The 17,058-nt window shown below is 37.4% G+C and overlaps 1 protein-coding gene across 2 annotated transcripts in view; it reads left to right on the forward strand.

Moving 5' to 3' along the window:
* The window catches only part of GPC6 (glypican 6), a 1,138,931-nt gene that overhangs the window by 220,969 nt on the left and 900,904 nt on the right, over nt 1–17,058 (forward strand). The window lies entirely within an intron of this gene.

The raw sequence follows: 17,058 nt of genomic DNA on the forward strand, positions 1-17,058 counted from the left end.
AAACTATACACTCCAACCTGTTTTACTAGTACTTTGAAGAACAAATAATACTGTTGAAAGTAATCTGGGAAATATCTCTAAAGTCTACTAAATCCTAGGTATATTGGTCCTTTTAAGAGAAAGGAGGATATAAAAGTCCTCTAGTTGGCTATATAGATGTAATGGGAAAGAGAATTTTCCTTGCAGGACTATAGCTGAACACTACAGAAGTGAGAAGAACCATACAAAATTGTTTCACTGGGAGTAGTTGAGGTAGGTGACATCTACCTGCAACCAGAATAAAGCTACATCTCATTTAAAAGAAGTTCTGCTTAGTGGAGAGGTAGAATAATATTATATGTCAAGAATCTCTCATATTTGGGACTGATCATTTAACCCTTGTCCTTTATGCAATCCTCTTCTCGTACTCTTTTTGTGCACAAGACACACACACATGCCCAAAGTTTCTGTCATAAATTCAACACATGTCTATAGTAGCCCTGTGGATAGTTCCATGAAAACAATCCCAGTACCAGGATCCAAAACATCATCTGTTCAAAATTGAATTGTAACTCCAATGCAACACTATAGCTTGAAAAAGTATAGAATTATGATCTTGGCAACAAGTAAACAAGCACGTACATTTACACATGCAACCAAGACTAAGCATTGCATCAGACATGATAAACATATTGAAATCTTTACAGAAAAATCATAAAATCAGGGTTTTAAATGGCTACAAAAAAGTGAAGTAGAAGCTTTCTGATGCTCGTGCTGGTTTCTTTAGAAATGGGCTAGCTGATTTCTTGAAAGTGCCCCTTATTCTTTAAGATTACCTTTCATAGCATCAGAGACTTATCATGTGTGGGTACATACAAGCTCGTAATTGGGGGAAGAGATTATTGGCGTACAATCCTGCAAACACCTCTGTACCTTTGCTACTGTGGCCCCATCATTGTCACCAGCCTGGGATTAGTGAATTTGAAGAAAATTGCTACCATACTGGGAGTTTCTGACAATGTAGCTGTTATTCATGGGTAATGTTTGTTTTCCTGGGTGTTCTTCTTAACAGTGTTGGAGGTATGTACATGCGTGTCATAGACATAGATATCCAGAAATTCTCCAGAACATAAGAAGCAGTTGAGAACATCCACCTTACCCGGTATCAAATTCTACCTCTAGGACCTGAAGCGTCCATAGCCAATACCTGGTCATAATTTTATATTTTACCTAAATATCTCTATGCCTCTAACTTTGTTTTAGACATCATTTTCAAACTTGCAATGGAATTTTAATAAACTACGAAAAGAAATCCCCTAGGAAGAGAACTTTCTAACAGTTATTCAAATGGCTTGAGGAGTCTAGTTACTCAGCAAGTTCCCTGTCATTGGAATTTAAACCATTGCTTCACTCGGATGTTGGGGAACTATTATTTGTGACAAAAGGTAGGGGGTTTAGTTCAGCAAACATGCATTGATCATCCACTTTGTACTCTGAGCTAGATTACCTCTAGGATACCTTTCAATCAGCAGTTCTGTGATTTGGGGATCATTATAAGAGAGGATTCAGGTGGAAGGCTGAAAACAGAGTGAACAATTATCATACAGCACAGTGTTTTGGACTAAAACAATGATTTATTTCCCATGTAGAGAGAAAGAGAGACAGCTTGGGCCAAGCTTTTCTGATTTAATTCATTCTAGAAACAGAAATAAATGAGACATGCATACAAAGAGGGAAATCTGTGAAGTCGCTACCGGAAAATGAAATTTGCAGCAAAGTCAAGATAAGAGTTGCATTTTGGGAACATTGATAAGTGAATGTCAAATCATACGTTCTTTATGAGACAATTTGGTTACTTTGGTGACATACACATTATTCCGCATTTCTGATAAGCAAGTTCCTCTCATTCCCACCTGTGGCTTTTGTCACTGTGTCTCCAAGGGACATTAATGCTTAGAAGAAAACTAATTGACATTTTAAGCTGGTACCTTTACACATTGGTTTGAAGGGAGCATGTTTATTTAATATCATTCTCAGTGTAATATGGGAAGACATCATGGTGATTCCTTTACTCACACTTCTTTACAGGGTATACTTTGGAAATATTTAGTTTAATATGATGCTTCTTTGTATTTTGTTTATATTTTGTTCTAATCTGGCTAAATTATTTAAAAATGTTGTATGCCATAAACTGAAGCTCCGAAATACAGTAATTTCTTTCCCTCTCGAGATATTTTGTGCATGTGAGTGTAAAAAGCAGGGATAGGAACAAAAGCACGCACTTTTAAAGAAATAACAGCTTTTTGAGAGATAGTTCACATATAATAAAATTCACTCCTTTAAAGTATACAATTCAGTGGCTTTTAGTATATTTGCAAAATTAATTGTGCAGTGATCACCACTAATTCCAGAACATTTTTATCATCCTTAAAAGATACCCCATACCCTTTTGCAGTCACTCCCCATTGCCTCCTGTCCTCAGCCTCTGAACCACAATCTGCTTTTCCTCTCCATGGATTTATGGATTCTGGACATTTCATAAAATGGAATAATATACTATGTAGTTCTTTTTAAATGAGTTCTTTCATTTGTATAATGTGTTTCAAGTATATCTATGCTGCAGCACATAGCAGAATTTCATTCATTTTTATTGCTAAATAATATTCCATTGTATGGATATACGATATTTTGGGTTGTTTCCAGTCTTTGCCTATTATGAATAATGCTCCTATGAATATTGGTATGCAAGTTTTATAAGGATGTATGTTTTTATTTTTCTTGGATATTGACCTAGGAATAGCAGTTACTGGATCACTTGGTTGCTCTATGTGTAACCTTTTGAGGAACTGCCAGACTGTTTTCCAAAGCAGCACTTTGCAGTCTCAATGTCAGTGTATGAAGATTCCAATCTCTCCACATCCTTGTTTTGATTATAGCCATCCTTGTGAGTGTAAGTGGTACAACCCCATTCTGTGGGGTTTCATTTTCTTGATGGTGTCCTTTGAAGAACAATTTTTTTTTTTTTTATTTTGAGAAAGTCTTCAATTTATCTTTTTCTCTTGCTACTTGTCCTTTTGGTGTCATATCTAAGAAACTGCTGCTAATACAAGATCATGAATGTATACCCCTGTTTTTCTCTTAAAAACCCTATCGTTTTACCTCTTACATTTAAGTCTAGGAGCCTACATCTTTGTCCATTGAGATGACTTTTGTAAAAGTATGAGGTAGGATCCAACTGCATTTTTATAAATGTGGATTCCAGTTGTCCCAACACCATTTGTCAAAAAGAATATTCTTTCCCTATTGGATTGTCTTAGTATCGTTTCAAAAATCAGTTGGCATATTTTTTTGACTCTCAATTCTATTCCATTTGACTGTGTATCTATCCTTATGCTTGTGTCAGAATTATCTTAATTACTTGCAGTAAGACATTATCTAACTTTGCAGTAAGACATGAAATTGTGGAAGTGTGAGTTTTATAACTCTATTTCTCTTTTTCTTGTTTTCAAGAACATTTGGGCAATTTGGAGTCTCTGCACTTCCATATTTTAAAATCAGCTTGTCAATTTCTGTAAAATGATGGGAATTGCATTTTATGGGAAAATTTGATAGGAATCTGTAGAATGATTTGGAGAATATTACTATCTTAACAATATTAAATGTTTTATTCCATGAACATGGGATGCCTTTCCATTTATCTAAGTCATCATTAATTTCTTTTTAAGATGCTTTGTAATCTTCAGTAAGCAAGTCTTGCGTGCCTTTCTAAGTATTTTGTTCTTTTTGGTACTATTTTGTATGAGATTTTTTTTTTAATTTTATTTTCAAATTGTTGGTTGTTAATGTTCAGAAATACAATTGCTTTTTGTTTATCAATTTTGTATCTTGCTGCATATGTGTATACACAAATATACATACATAAACACACAAAATCATATTATCCGCAAATGGAGAAAGCGTTATGTCTTCTTTTCTAATCTGGATGCCTTTTGTTTTCCTTTTCCTTGCTTAATTGCCCTTATGAGAATATTATTTAAAACAATAGCAATAATTTCAGTTCATGGAAGGTAGAATGCCAACTAATTGGTTGAATTTTCCTACGCACTACTGCATTTAATTTGAAAGTCTATTCATGGAGTGTCCTAACTGATAATACAATGCAATTTATATGAATCAAATAAAAGTTGCCTCCTTTGCCTGAAAATAAATTTAAATTTAGATGTGTTTCAGTTTCAGTATCTCTGAATTGTCAACCTAAATTAATGACTGATAAATCACTTGCTTGAGAATATAAAACACAGCCGTAATAAACAAAGAAATAAAATCTCCAGATGAATTAGGTAGATTGAAATACTAGTGGTTAAGGAGAGGAAGGGCTAAGGAGTATGGGATGAATGAGGTTTTTCTTTTTTCTTTTTATTTATTTTTCTGGAGTGATGCACATCTTTTAAAAATAATCATGGTGATAAATACACAACTAAGTGATGATATTGTGAGCCAGTGATTGTATACTATGGATAGACTGTATGTATGTGAAGATTTCTCAAAATATTAAAAAAAAAACAAAACTCTAGGTGACATGTTAGTTTTAGAATATGCTGAGAAACATGTAAAGATTTACTTCTTAACGGTTTATTAATACTCGAATGACCTTAACTTTATTAAAAGCTCAAACAACTTTGTCATAGGAAAATTTAGAGACCATACTGAGATTCATGGAACAATGACTAGCATAGCAAATACTTCTGTAATAATCAAATATTATTTATTCTTATTTTTGCTCAACTTAAAATATAGAATTTTTCAAATTCAGTGTAAAATGTCTTCATTACAAGCATCTTTAAAACCTCCTGATTTTGATGTCTCTATTTCTGTTTGCATTCTTAAATATAAGATTAAACAACACATTTTCTTCAGAAGATCCCAAATGTCACCAACAGCCCAAGGAACTCGTCTCAGCAATGGGCATGAACAGGCATTCATCCTCATAGCCAATTACAGATTTTCAGTCTTTGATACTTTGTATACAAGGGGAGGTATTTTGCATATTGTATTACAATATTGACAATTGATTTATTAAATATTTCCATTTTCCACATGAAAGGCTTTGAGCCATTTGTTTTGTTTTGTTTCTGCTGATCAAATCTGGGAGTCCTGCATTTTCACTGATTTTATCATTTTTAAAGACACTCCACAAATAGCTTTACATTCTCAATTAAATTGTTCCATATGTGATTTTTCTCATTTTAGGGTGTGTAGCTGCTTTTACTTCTCTGTGAATCTACAGTTGAATAGTTGTCACATAGGTACCTTAGGTAAGGCAGATTGTGTTAAAGTACCTGATGAAATGTGCCTTAGTGGTATTTGTTTGTAATCTGACTTATAGAAATATGTTTGGCAGAAGGTTGTATCATCTGAAAGGGTTTTCTCTCTAAATATGAGCAATAGTATTGCCACCTCGTGGGTAGTTAAAACTCCTACTTGGGCTAATATAACCTTATATTTCACTTTCTCTAGTTTCTTTGCAGATATTATTTTACTAGTTATATACTTTTGCAGTTGCCATTTTTATAAAAAAAACTCTTTGCCTTTGAAAATATGAAATATTATTTAACTTCATGAATTCTATATAATTGAAACAATATATGTGATAACTTAAATGATGGTAGATGGTAGATGATCATAGTGTAATAACTTGAAACTCTGTGATGCTTGTAGTTGGTAATGTTGGTGGTGACTATTACCATGACATAAAGATTACGGAAATTAACTGTGATTTTTAGCATTCTTCATTATTTAATAAGTACCATGGGCTATTCTTTAAAAAAAAACAATGAATTCATAGTTATTCTTATATAAGTGAGCCACAATTAAAAAGCAGTATGGTAAAGGTAGTGATGTATGCACAGCTTGATGTGGTAACACAACAGAAGTGGTCCTTGGACCATTTGGTGTTGAAAGGGTGTGTAGAGTAGTGGGGACTTAGATTAAGTCTTTGAAGATAAATATAATTAACCAGGTGAAAGGTTTGTGCAGGACAAAGTGAAGGGAAAGAACTTTAGTAGAGAGGAGGAACAACATGTACAAAAGCACAGTTGGGAGAATAAGCTTAAGTCTGAGATAGAGAGTAGCAGAATAAAGTCTTTTCCTAGGCCAAAGTATAACTTGAGCTATTCAGAATACGTTTAGGAGGTAAAAATTTGGTTGGGTTTGGTAGTGATAGAGGTGGAACAAGCAAAGTGACTTCCAAATTCCTGCTTGGGGTAACCAGGTGGTTGGAGACACTGCTAGCATAATTAGATTGTCAAGAAGAAGAGATAGTCTTTGGGTTTCGAGCCTGGGCAAAGGTGAAGAGATGGTAAATTTTTTCTTAACCTTGTCAGGATTGAGATTTATGGAGTTCCTTCATGTATAAGTGTCTCAGTAGTGATGGGATATGTGCTTCTGGGGCTCGGTGAAGAGATCTGGGGTGGAATTCAGATTTTGGCGAGATTATTACAATGTTTACATTATCCTCCTGGCTAAACTGGAGATTTAGAAGAGAAAATCCCTCAAATTTTCCAATTTGGAAATGCCTACACTTTAGGGCAAACAGAGGAAGGACAGACATAAAAAACAGGGGGCTCAATAGACTGGATTAGCAGATTTGAGTTTGAAAGTGGCCAAGAAAGAAAATTTCAGAAATAGAGAAGGTATCCCTAATGTTCAATGTAGAAGAGAAATGCAATGAGGAAAGAACCTAAAGATATCTGTTGCATGTGGCAATTAAGTGAGTTTTGATGACCCATCAAGAATCACTTCAATTGGGGAGTACTGAACTGAGTAATGAATGGGGGAGTAAACAAATATGACAGTGTAAAGAATTGCCAGTTTTTAAAATATTGCGCATGAGAAGAAAAAATGTGTCATGACCTCTTACCATTAGAGGCCTGTAAAGGCTAAGGAAAATTTGTTTATAGACTCATATTTCCCAAACTCTGTTTATGGAATGCTATTAATAAGTACTACATAAAGAAATTATTTCCTAGCCAATGAAGCTTGAAAAACTCTGGGTTAAATAAAGTAAAACAACTTTTCTGAGCATCTCATAGCATTTACTGTGCCAATATGGTTGTGGATCTCCATAATGGGAAATATAATAAAAAGTGTCTCTTAAACATTTTTAGCAACCCCATGTTCTTTTCAAAGAAGAGCTATTGACTCTAAGAAGGAAGAGAACAGCCCAAAGTCAAATGCACTGTGTGGTGATTTCTGGCTATGGCACTTGGTAAAGGGTGTGATTTGGGGCATGTTGCTTAAACTTGCTCAGCCAAGTTCTCTCTTCTGTGAACTGGAGATAATCTCCACACTTTTGGCAAGGCTGATAGTCAGCAGTTTTCACACTTCAAGCCTTACCCATTGCTTGTCGCCAGAGGCTGTTCTAATTGATGTTAAATAGCTTGACTATCATCCCTACTTAAATTCCCAGAGCTATAATAAGGATTGAAGGAGGTCATTATGTAGGACACTCATAGTGCCTAATTGTAATATTTTGTTGTTATTGGTATATTACTACTATTGTTATCATCCAAAGGAGCGCAACTATGAAACCCTTCTTTAGTATCAAGAGGGCAGGTGGTAGGGAATGAAAAAGAGAGAGGGAATGAGTGATAGCCGGAAGTCTCAGCTACTGGGTGTTCTGGGATTAAGTGAGGAAGAGCTGCCGGCTGCGGAATGGTAGAGAGAAGGGGCTGGAAATGGAGAACTCAGTATGGAAGACCAGGAAATAGGAAGAGACAAAAAGCTGAGGGAGAACAAAATTCTTGAGTTAAGGGTTTGTACTGATCATTTATCATCTTTTTTCAAATTCCTTTTGCTGCAGGTTTTTTTTTTTTTTTACTATATCAATTGTAGTTGGACACAATGCTGTTTTTAGGAAAGAGGTAGGATAGGCATTTAAAAACCAGGTACCTTCTTTGTCCATTTTCTAGCACTAGACAGAATATGTGCAATGAATATGTCCCCTGAGAAACAGCAGTAGTCATTCCGGAGCTGATTTAAAACTAGACTTAGGCCAACTTAATTTAATTTTCATTTATTGAAGATTTTAGAGGCAAAGATCTATGATCTGTTTTCTTCACCTCATCACATGGTTAATACTTTTTCAAAGTAGGAAAATATATACTATTGTTTTCTTTATTCATTATTTGAGGCTGGCCCTTATTATTACATCTTAAAATTTAACTAATGTTAATCAAATGTTTTAAAGGCTGGTGAATATATTCAATAGTGCTTTATAGAAAGAGATAAGTTGTTATAGTGGGGAAGGGCAAAGACTTTGGAGCCAGACTGTCTGGCTCTGCCACCTACGAGCTCTGTGACCTTGAACAGCTTACTTACCTCTCTGTGTCTCAGCTTGTTCACCTGTAAAAATGGGGAGTAATTTAGTACCTATTCTATGGAGTTTTAATAAGATCTAATACGTAGATGATTTAATGTTAATTTTTTTTAAGCACATAATAGATCACCTGGCACAGAGGCTGTATTATGTAGTAGTGTGTGGTAAATGTAATAAATAGGAGATAAGATCTGTTAGGAAGAAAAATTCAGGAGTTTTTTTTTCCCTTTCTGATCTGGGCACTGCTAAGCAGTTTCAGACTTATTAGCACCAACCTGGAATTGAATTCTATTCAATGTTCTTGTGGATTGTTATAGTCCAAGGAAGGCTCTTACAGCTGATGAAATGATGACACTGATGCCATCATGCTATTGGAACTTGACTCTCCGTGGTTGATTCTGTCTGTGCCTTTTTCATGAGTAAAAGATTAAAACAACAAACATCTAGATTTTTCTCATGTCAGATGAAAGTGTAATGTTTTACATTTCATATTGGATCGGATGGTAGCCCCAGGCATCCATATCCATATTATGTTGTGATTGTTCATGTGAAAGCTAAAGTAACACCATTTTCTTTATCATTATGTGATGAGGCATGTCACCCCACTTTGTGAACAGCAAATTCTTAGCTCAAGGAGCAGCCAGGGGCAGGTCATAAAATAAAGGATTATAGAGCAAATATATTAGGGAAATAGAAGCATCAGCACTTCTTACTGTATTTCATTCAAAGACAATGAGGTCTTTGCATGGGAAGCTAATACTACTTAACTGCATTTGGGCAAAAAGCCAAAAGGAAATTGTATTTCAGAGAGAGAAGGTCTGGCATTCCATATGCTGGACAATCCTGGCCAGTTAAAGGACCATTTAACACAGAAAATAAAAGGCTAGAAATGAAATTGTTATGTTAAATAACACAATGTTGACAAGGTTTGAGGCCGAAGGACAAGTGATAACTTATCAAGGTTTTAAATTATTCAAGCTAACATAGTTTGGAAACAGAGCAGGTATCTTTGACAGTGGAGTAAGTTCATATGAACTTAATTTGTGCTCTGCATTCTCTGAGCCATAGACCTAGTAATGATGATCGTGACAAATGGGTGAATCAAAGGTCATTTGCAAAAGTCTCCTTAGAATCCCAGAGAGCCAGGGCAATTCCTCAGGGAATTCTAAATGTACTTCAAATTAAAGGCTGCCTGAAGAACTTGTACCAGAGGGCATGGGGATATAAACCCATAGTCTTAGATATGTTACACTATATGGTGCTCAAAAGTTCCTAAGTTTCTAGTATTGGTTAGAGAGAGGGATGTCACTCCTTCTGTTTCACTAATGCTTCCTTGAGTCACTTGAAAAGCCCAGGCCACTTGCCGCAGTTGATCATGTCTTCAGAATGGCTCCAAGCTAAGGAAGCCCATCTACTGCCTGCCAGGTTTTTCACATTTGCCAGTTTGCTTCCCTTGTTCTGCTCCATGTGAGTTCTCTGAAGTCATGACGCAGACTGATCAACTGGTACCCAGCTCTGAGCTCTATGTGATTCTTCCAGCCTCTGGTTCTTCAGTGTAGTCACTATGGGCTGTTTGCCCTTGAAATTAGCACTCTCAATGTGCTCTTACATCAGATAGCCTTGCTGCTCTCTTAATTGAGAGTGTACTACATTGATTTCTTGGCTATACCTACAAAAACCAGAGAGTGCATTTAAAAATATCTCATTAACCCTTCCATTTGCAAAAACACATACACCGTGTTTTACATGGAACCACTTGATGTGTTGTGGTTCCATCAAGGCATTTTTTTTTCTGCATCTCCAAAGTCTCTGGCTGTGTGGGCTCTATCGGCACTGAAGCTTTTTCCAAAATGGCTCCCTCTTAAAGGGCTCCAGTAGGTGACCCCACCTTGAATGGGTAGAGACACATCTCCATGGAAACTACCTAATCAAAAGGTGCCACTCACAATTAGGTGGGTCACATCTCCATGGAAACAATAAAAAAGATCCCAACAAGCAATATTAAATGGGGATTAAAGAGTCTGGCTTTTCTGGGATACAGGAGTTTCAAACCAGCTCACAGGCCCTCATTTCAAAATGCTTCCATAGACTGGATAATTTGTCAGCCTCCTAAAAACAATACTAGAATTTGGGACAGATAGTACCTATACAGAAAGCCCTGTATATTGATTTTATTCATTTGTTTATTTATTCAGCATATGTTTATTGATCCTTGAATTTTCCTAAGAATAGAACAACAAAAGTTAACACCGTGGTGTCCATACTCCATAATCTCTCCCTCTCCACACACACACACACACATGTACACACACACACACACATACACACACACGTACACATTTTGAGGGCAGAGGGTATCTCAGTTTCCATTAATGTTTACTTTTGAGCAAATTGAGCTGAATATCCAAAGTGATACTTCAGTATTCCTGACCTACTGGTTTTTTTTTTTTTTTTTAAATTTTTTTATTAATCAAAAAAAAGAAAAGAAATTAACACAACATTTAGAAATCATTCCATTCTACACATGCACTCAGTAATTCTTAGTATCATCACATAGATGTATGATCATCATTTCTTAGTACATTTGCATCGATTTAGGAAAAGAACTAGCAAAACAGCAGAAAAAGATATAGAATGTTAATATAGAGAAGAGAATTAAAATAATAATACTAATAATATATATATATAAAAAGGAAAAAGAAAAAAACAAAAACAAAAGATACAAACACACAAACAAACAAACAAAAAACCATATTTCAGGTGCAGCTTCATTCAGTGTTCCAACCTAGTTACATTACACTTAGGTATTATTGTGCTGTCCATTTTTGAGTTTTTGTATCTAGTCCTGTTGCACAGTCTGTATCCCTTCAGCTCCAATTACCCATTATCTTACCCTGTTTCTAACTCCTGCTGGTCTCTGTTACCAATGATATAGTCCAAGCTGATTCTCGAATGTCGGTTCACATCAGTGGGACCATACAGTATTTGTCCTTTAGTTTTTGGCTAGACTCACTCAGCATAATGTTCTCTAGGTCCATCTATGTTATTACATGCTTCATAAGTTTAGTCTGTCTTAAAGCTGCATAATATTCCATCGTAGGTATACGCCACAGTTTGTTTAGCCACTCGTCTGTTGATGGGCATTTTGGCTGTTTCCAACTCTTTGAAGTTGTAGATAATGCTGCTATAAACACTGGTGTGCAAATGTCCGTCTGTGTCTTTGCCCTTAAGTCCTTTGAGTAGATACCTAGCAGTGGTATTGCTGGGTCGTAATCCATTCTGCCATTCTATGTCTTTTGATTGGGAAATTCAGTCCATTAACTTTTAGTGTTATTACTGTTTGGATAATATTTTCCTCTACCATTTTGGCTTTTGTATTATGTATATCATATCTGACTTTCCTTCTTTCTACACTTTACTCCATACCTCTCTCTTCTGTCTTTTCGTATCTGGCTCTAGTGCTCCCTTTAGTATTTCTTGCAGAGCTGGTCTCTTGGTCACAAATTCTCTCAGTGACTTTTTGTCTATAAATGTTTTAATTTCTCCTTCATTTTTGAAGGACAATTTTGCTGGATATAGGAGTCTTGGTTGGCAGTTTTTCTCTTTTAGTGATTTAAATATATCATCCCACTGTCTTCTAGCTTCCATGGTTTCTGCTGAGAAATCTACACATAGTCGTATTGGGTTTCCCTTGTATGTGACAGATTGTTTTTCTCTTGCTGCTTTCAAGATCCTCTCTTTCTCTTTGACCTCTGACATTCTAACTAGTAAATGTCTTGGAGAATGCCTATTTGGGTCTATTCTCTTTGGGGTGCGCTGCACTTCTTGGATCTGTATATTTAGGTCTTTCATAAGAGTTGGGAAATTTTCAGTGATAATTTCTTCCATTAGTTTTTCTCCTCCTTTTCCCTTCTCTTCTCCTTCTGGGACACCCACAACACGTATATTTGTGCGCTTCATATTGTCATTCAGTTCCCTGATTCCCTGCTCAAGTTTTTCCATTCTTTTCCCTATAGTTTCTGTTTCTTTTTGGAATTCAGTTGTTCCATCCTCCAGTTCACTAATTGTAGCTTCTGTCTCTTTAGATCTACCATTGTAGGTATCCATTGTTTTTTCCATTTTTTCTTCTTTGTCCTTCACTCCCACAAGTTCTGTGATTTGTTTTTTCAGATTTTCTATTTCTTCTTTTTGTTCAGCCCATATCTTCTTCATGTCCTCCCTCAATTTATTGATTTGGTTTTTGAAGAGTTTTTCCATTTCTGTTCATATATTCAGCATTAGTTGTCTCAGCTCCTGTATCTCATTTGAACTATTGGTTTGTTCCTTTGATTGGGCCATATCTTCAATTTTCCGAGCGTCATCCATTATTTTCTGCTGGTGTCTGGGCATTTGATCAGATCTCCCTGGGTGTGGGACCCAGCTGGTTGAAAGGTTTTTCTGTGGAATCTCTGGGCTCTGTTTTTCTTTTCCTGCCCAGTAGGTGGCGCTCGTGGCGGTCGTTTGTCTGCGGGGCAGTCGGCCCGGGAAACCGCGCGTGGAGGCGGGGGTCGCTGGCCGTGGCTTGGGGGAGTGCCGGTCCAAATTGCCCAGCTGGCCCGAGACGCCAAGCGTGACGGGAGGGCCCCGCTATCCAATGTTCCCAGTCAGACCGGGGAGCCACGTGCGTGGAGGGGACCCCAGACGCCAGCCACCCCAGCCGGGAAAACGTGCACCCCTCGGGTATCTCACAGCAGTGGATTCTCCCTACCCGTTCAGCCGTTTCAGAATGGGGTACGTTGTCTTTTTGGTCTCTGTCGTGGCTCCGGGAGCTGTTTCGTATTGTTTCTGTTTCTTTAGTTGCTTTTCTGGAGGAGGAACTAAGACCCGCGCGTCTTACTAAGCCGCCATCTTCTCCGGAAACCCTACTGGTTTTTAAAAGAAGAAGATAGTTTTTTGTTTCTGTGGATTTGCTCATTATTGGAGATCTGCTTTAAGGGGGGGGGGGTGCAAAGGGACAAGGGTAAGGCAAAGGACTTGGACTGCACTTCAATATTCTCTCTGCTTTGACTGCCACTGGGGTTCCAGTCTTCCACATCCCCACTCCCTCCATGAGAGAGCACTGGTCGCCTGGTATCCAGGAATGTCCTGAGGCTGGACTGAGTTAAGGCACATTTCTTCCTTTGGAATGGGTCCTAGGAATGGGATGGAATGATTGTTTGAAGCCAATGAGGTTCTATAGTTGGGGTTGGGGATGGGCTTATCTTCTGCATAAGGGAGATGTAAGCACCTGAAAAATAATCGGGATACTTGTGAGGAAATAGAAACAGAAATAGACGTGGGGTAGATAACGCGCAGATTTCTGACACTAACGGGAAATGTGGTACTAGGATATATCTCTTCTGAAACTCGGTAGAAGGTAAACACATCATTCCTTTATGATTTTTTTTTTTGTTTGGGTTTCGTTCATTTTGTATTTTTACAATCACAAATTGCCTTTCTTGCGTTAAAACTTAAATATGGCTTAATTGAGATTTTACTGTGGTAACTTTTAATTGTTTTTAAATTTCAAGGCAAATACAAAAAAGAACGTCTGCAGGCACTTTTAACAATATCTGCCCGACTCTAAAAATCCTGCCTAGTCTTCAAGGTTTAGCTCCGGGAAGAAGTCTTGGCATATTTCTACAGGAAGTCATCACTCCGTGGTGGTGTTAACAGCACTTTTGTGCTTTTCATTCCCTCTTTCATTTATTGATGCGGTATCCTCTTCTTTCTTGGCATTCGTTGGCATAGTTTTGTCCAGCATGAGCAAAAAAAGATGATGAGTGAATAATTCCAGGTTGGTATTTTGGTTGAAAGGCACATGGAAGCACGGAGCCTGAGGAGCTGGCAGGAGAGTAGTTTCTGGAACTAAATGATTTACTGATGGAGGCTGGGGTGAGAATGTGCAAGGAGATGAATAAGAAATGAAAACATCTCTCCGTTCAGAGGGAGCAGGGGTCGGGGAGTGGGAGAGCTGGATGAAGTGGAGGTTTTGGTCAGTGAATAAATTCAGAACCTCAGACCTTGGATGAGGGAGCATTTTTGGACAGTTTGGAGCAGCGAGTTGTACCGGGGCCAGTGGGTAGGAGAACATTCCAATTTGGGCTTCTATGAAGTAGTGAGAAAACTCATTTCTGTCTGAAAAGCATCCAAACTGTAAAAAAATAATTGCCTATTGCTCCCTATTCCATGGGTGTATATCTATTTCACATCCTCGGAGCACTTCTTCAGGATTAAGTCATATGTTTTATTTGGAATAAACAATAAATTAGCTGATACACGTGAGAAATATTTTTAAAAGGTTTAAAGCAGCTCTGTTTAAATATCATTTTTCCATAATGAAAATCTTGTTCAGACACAGTGAAAGGGTTTCCTATAATCACTTTTTAAAGAGCGTGAAAAATTGTATGGTTAAAAATAGACAGCGCACACCAGGCGCATTAAGTTTTCAACAGCAACGCCAACCTGTTTCTCCCACTGTCGCTGCCCGGTCTTCTCCCACAGGAACGCCGTATGTAAAATGTCACACCCAAGGAACTAATCCACGTGGAAGTGTTAGAAATTACACCTGAAAATGGCTATGACCTCACTCCGAGTCTGCAATGCATTCTCCTTTTAATGAACACCTCCCTTTACTTTATGCACACTCGCTATTCTCGTTGAGGGCCACCAAGATGCAGGCTTCAGAGGAGGAATTCATTCTACATATTTCTCCATCTCCCACCTGTAGTCAGTGATTTATTAGAAATATGATGAAAAGCACTCTACATTTCTGCCTGTGACCAATGCGTTATTTAATTAGAGAGGATTGTGAAGCCTGAAAATGTAAAGATGATTGGGTTTGGGCTTTGACGTTAGAGGGAATATTTTCTAAAGTGCCCAAATCTAAACTTCTGGGTAATAATTTTCCTGGTACCTCTCAAGAGAAATAGCACCCTAGGGAATAATCAGCCCCAAGAATGATCCCCAGCAGAAAATCTCTCATCTTAAGGCAGAGAACCAGAAGGGGTGATAAAATTCAGGGCTTGAGATCCCATAGGCTTATTTATAGGACAGAAATTGGTTTGCAAAAGTTCATATGAAATCTCTGAATTTTCTCTAATTGACTAAAAAAAAAAAGAGCGGTAGTTTATCATATTTCTTTTTGCCTGGTTTTATCTATTTGTAAATGTGTGTTGGATTACAAGACTGATTTACTGCCTGCTATAGGCAAATAAACTGAAAGATTTGTTAAGAAAATTAAGAAGTGACAATTGAGAGAAGAATTTAAACATTTGCTGAACATTGTATTGCAGACAAAGCTGGACTTGGACAAAATTGTTAAACAGGTGTAGGATATTTTAAAATCAGTACATTTTTATCCCTTCCTTCAGTGTTGTCACAGCATGTTCTCCTTGGTCTCCTGTCCTGGGTTATTTATGGTTTATTAGTCGTAGTGGTAGTTCTATGTTCTTATATTTTATCTCATTTTAATTGGGCCACTTTACCAAGGAGGAACCTGAGCCTCAGAGAAGTTTAATGTTTTCAAGTGACAGTACTGGGACTGACGTCCAGATTTCTGTTTTGATGACTCAGATCCGTTGCTCACATGTTATTTCTTGCTCTCGCAAAGACTGCCATGGGTCTGGGCAAATCTCTAGGACAGGGGTCTGCAAAGATTTCATGAGAGGGGCACATAGTTAATAGTTTAGGCTCTGTAGGCCAAGGGAAAAAATTGAGCAACTGTTCTCCTTGAAAGGATAAGAATAATTTTTACATTTCAAAATGGAAAAAAGAAAAAAAAATTTTTTTTCACCAAAGATCATATGGAAACAGGCTAAGAAGGGGTTTTACCTAGAGCTGTAGTTTGCTCCTCTCTGCTCTAGGGTGAGAAGCCTCCATGCATTGGCTCAGCATTTTCAGCCATTTCAGTCTTTCAGTTCCCTCCACATGGCAGCACATGGCTTCATGACCACTATGGCCACTATGGCAGCCACAGAGAAGACCAAAGAGTTAAGCACTGACAATTAAATGCTTCCATCTCGAAGCCACAGGTATCACTGTCGCTCTGATATCCTTGGCCAGAGCAGGTCACATGGCCATAGTCACCTTAATAGAGGTGGGAAAAGGACCTCCTGTGTGTCTGTTTTAGGGTAGAATTGGTTATTGGTGAATGATGGTAATGCCTATTGTGGCTGCCTATACTTTATTTGTGCATAGCAGCTGCTAAATCTGGAGGCAAAAGCAGTGGAACCTTGGGGGAGTGGCATGGGGGGTGTGGGGAGGAGGATTCCAGATGAGAGAAAGGTTGAATAAGAATTCTAGAACTTGAGTGATGTAGCAGGTGTTACAAATTCTCTGCTGTCAGAATTAGAAGATGGAATGCTAATAAGCCCAATGACTATGTGTTATGTATCGTGTTTTAAACAGCACTAGTTAGAGAAGTTGCTACATTTTTGGCGGGCATTTTTGTATTAAGGATAACATGAGATAAAATACATTATCACTTGTAATTGTTGAGAAAAGACTTAGCTATAAGATTTAATTATAGCACTTATCTCTTTTATGAAGATGTACTCTAGGAGGGATTATGGTACTGCACATTATTCTTTTGGTTAAATTCTCAAGGAAAACAAACAAATTGTGTGTTTACTTTTTCTTTAAAGCAAAACACAAAAGAAAAAAGGATACAAAACTAAGATACT

This window comes from Tamandua tetradactyla, chromosome 4, assembly GCF_023851605.1.
Source record: "Tamandua tetradactyla isolate mTamTet1 chromosome 4, mTamTet1.pri, whole genome shotgun sequence".
In the NCBI taxonomy this organism is placed as follows: domain Eukaryota; kingdom Metazoa; phylum Chordata; class Mammalia; order Pilosa; family Myrmecophagidae; genus Tamandua; species Tamandua tetradactyla.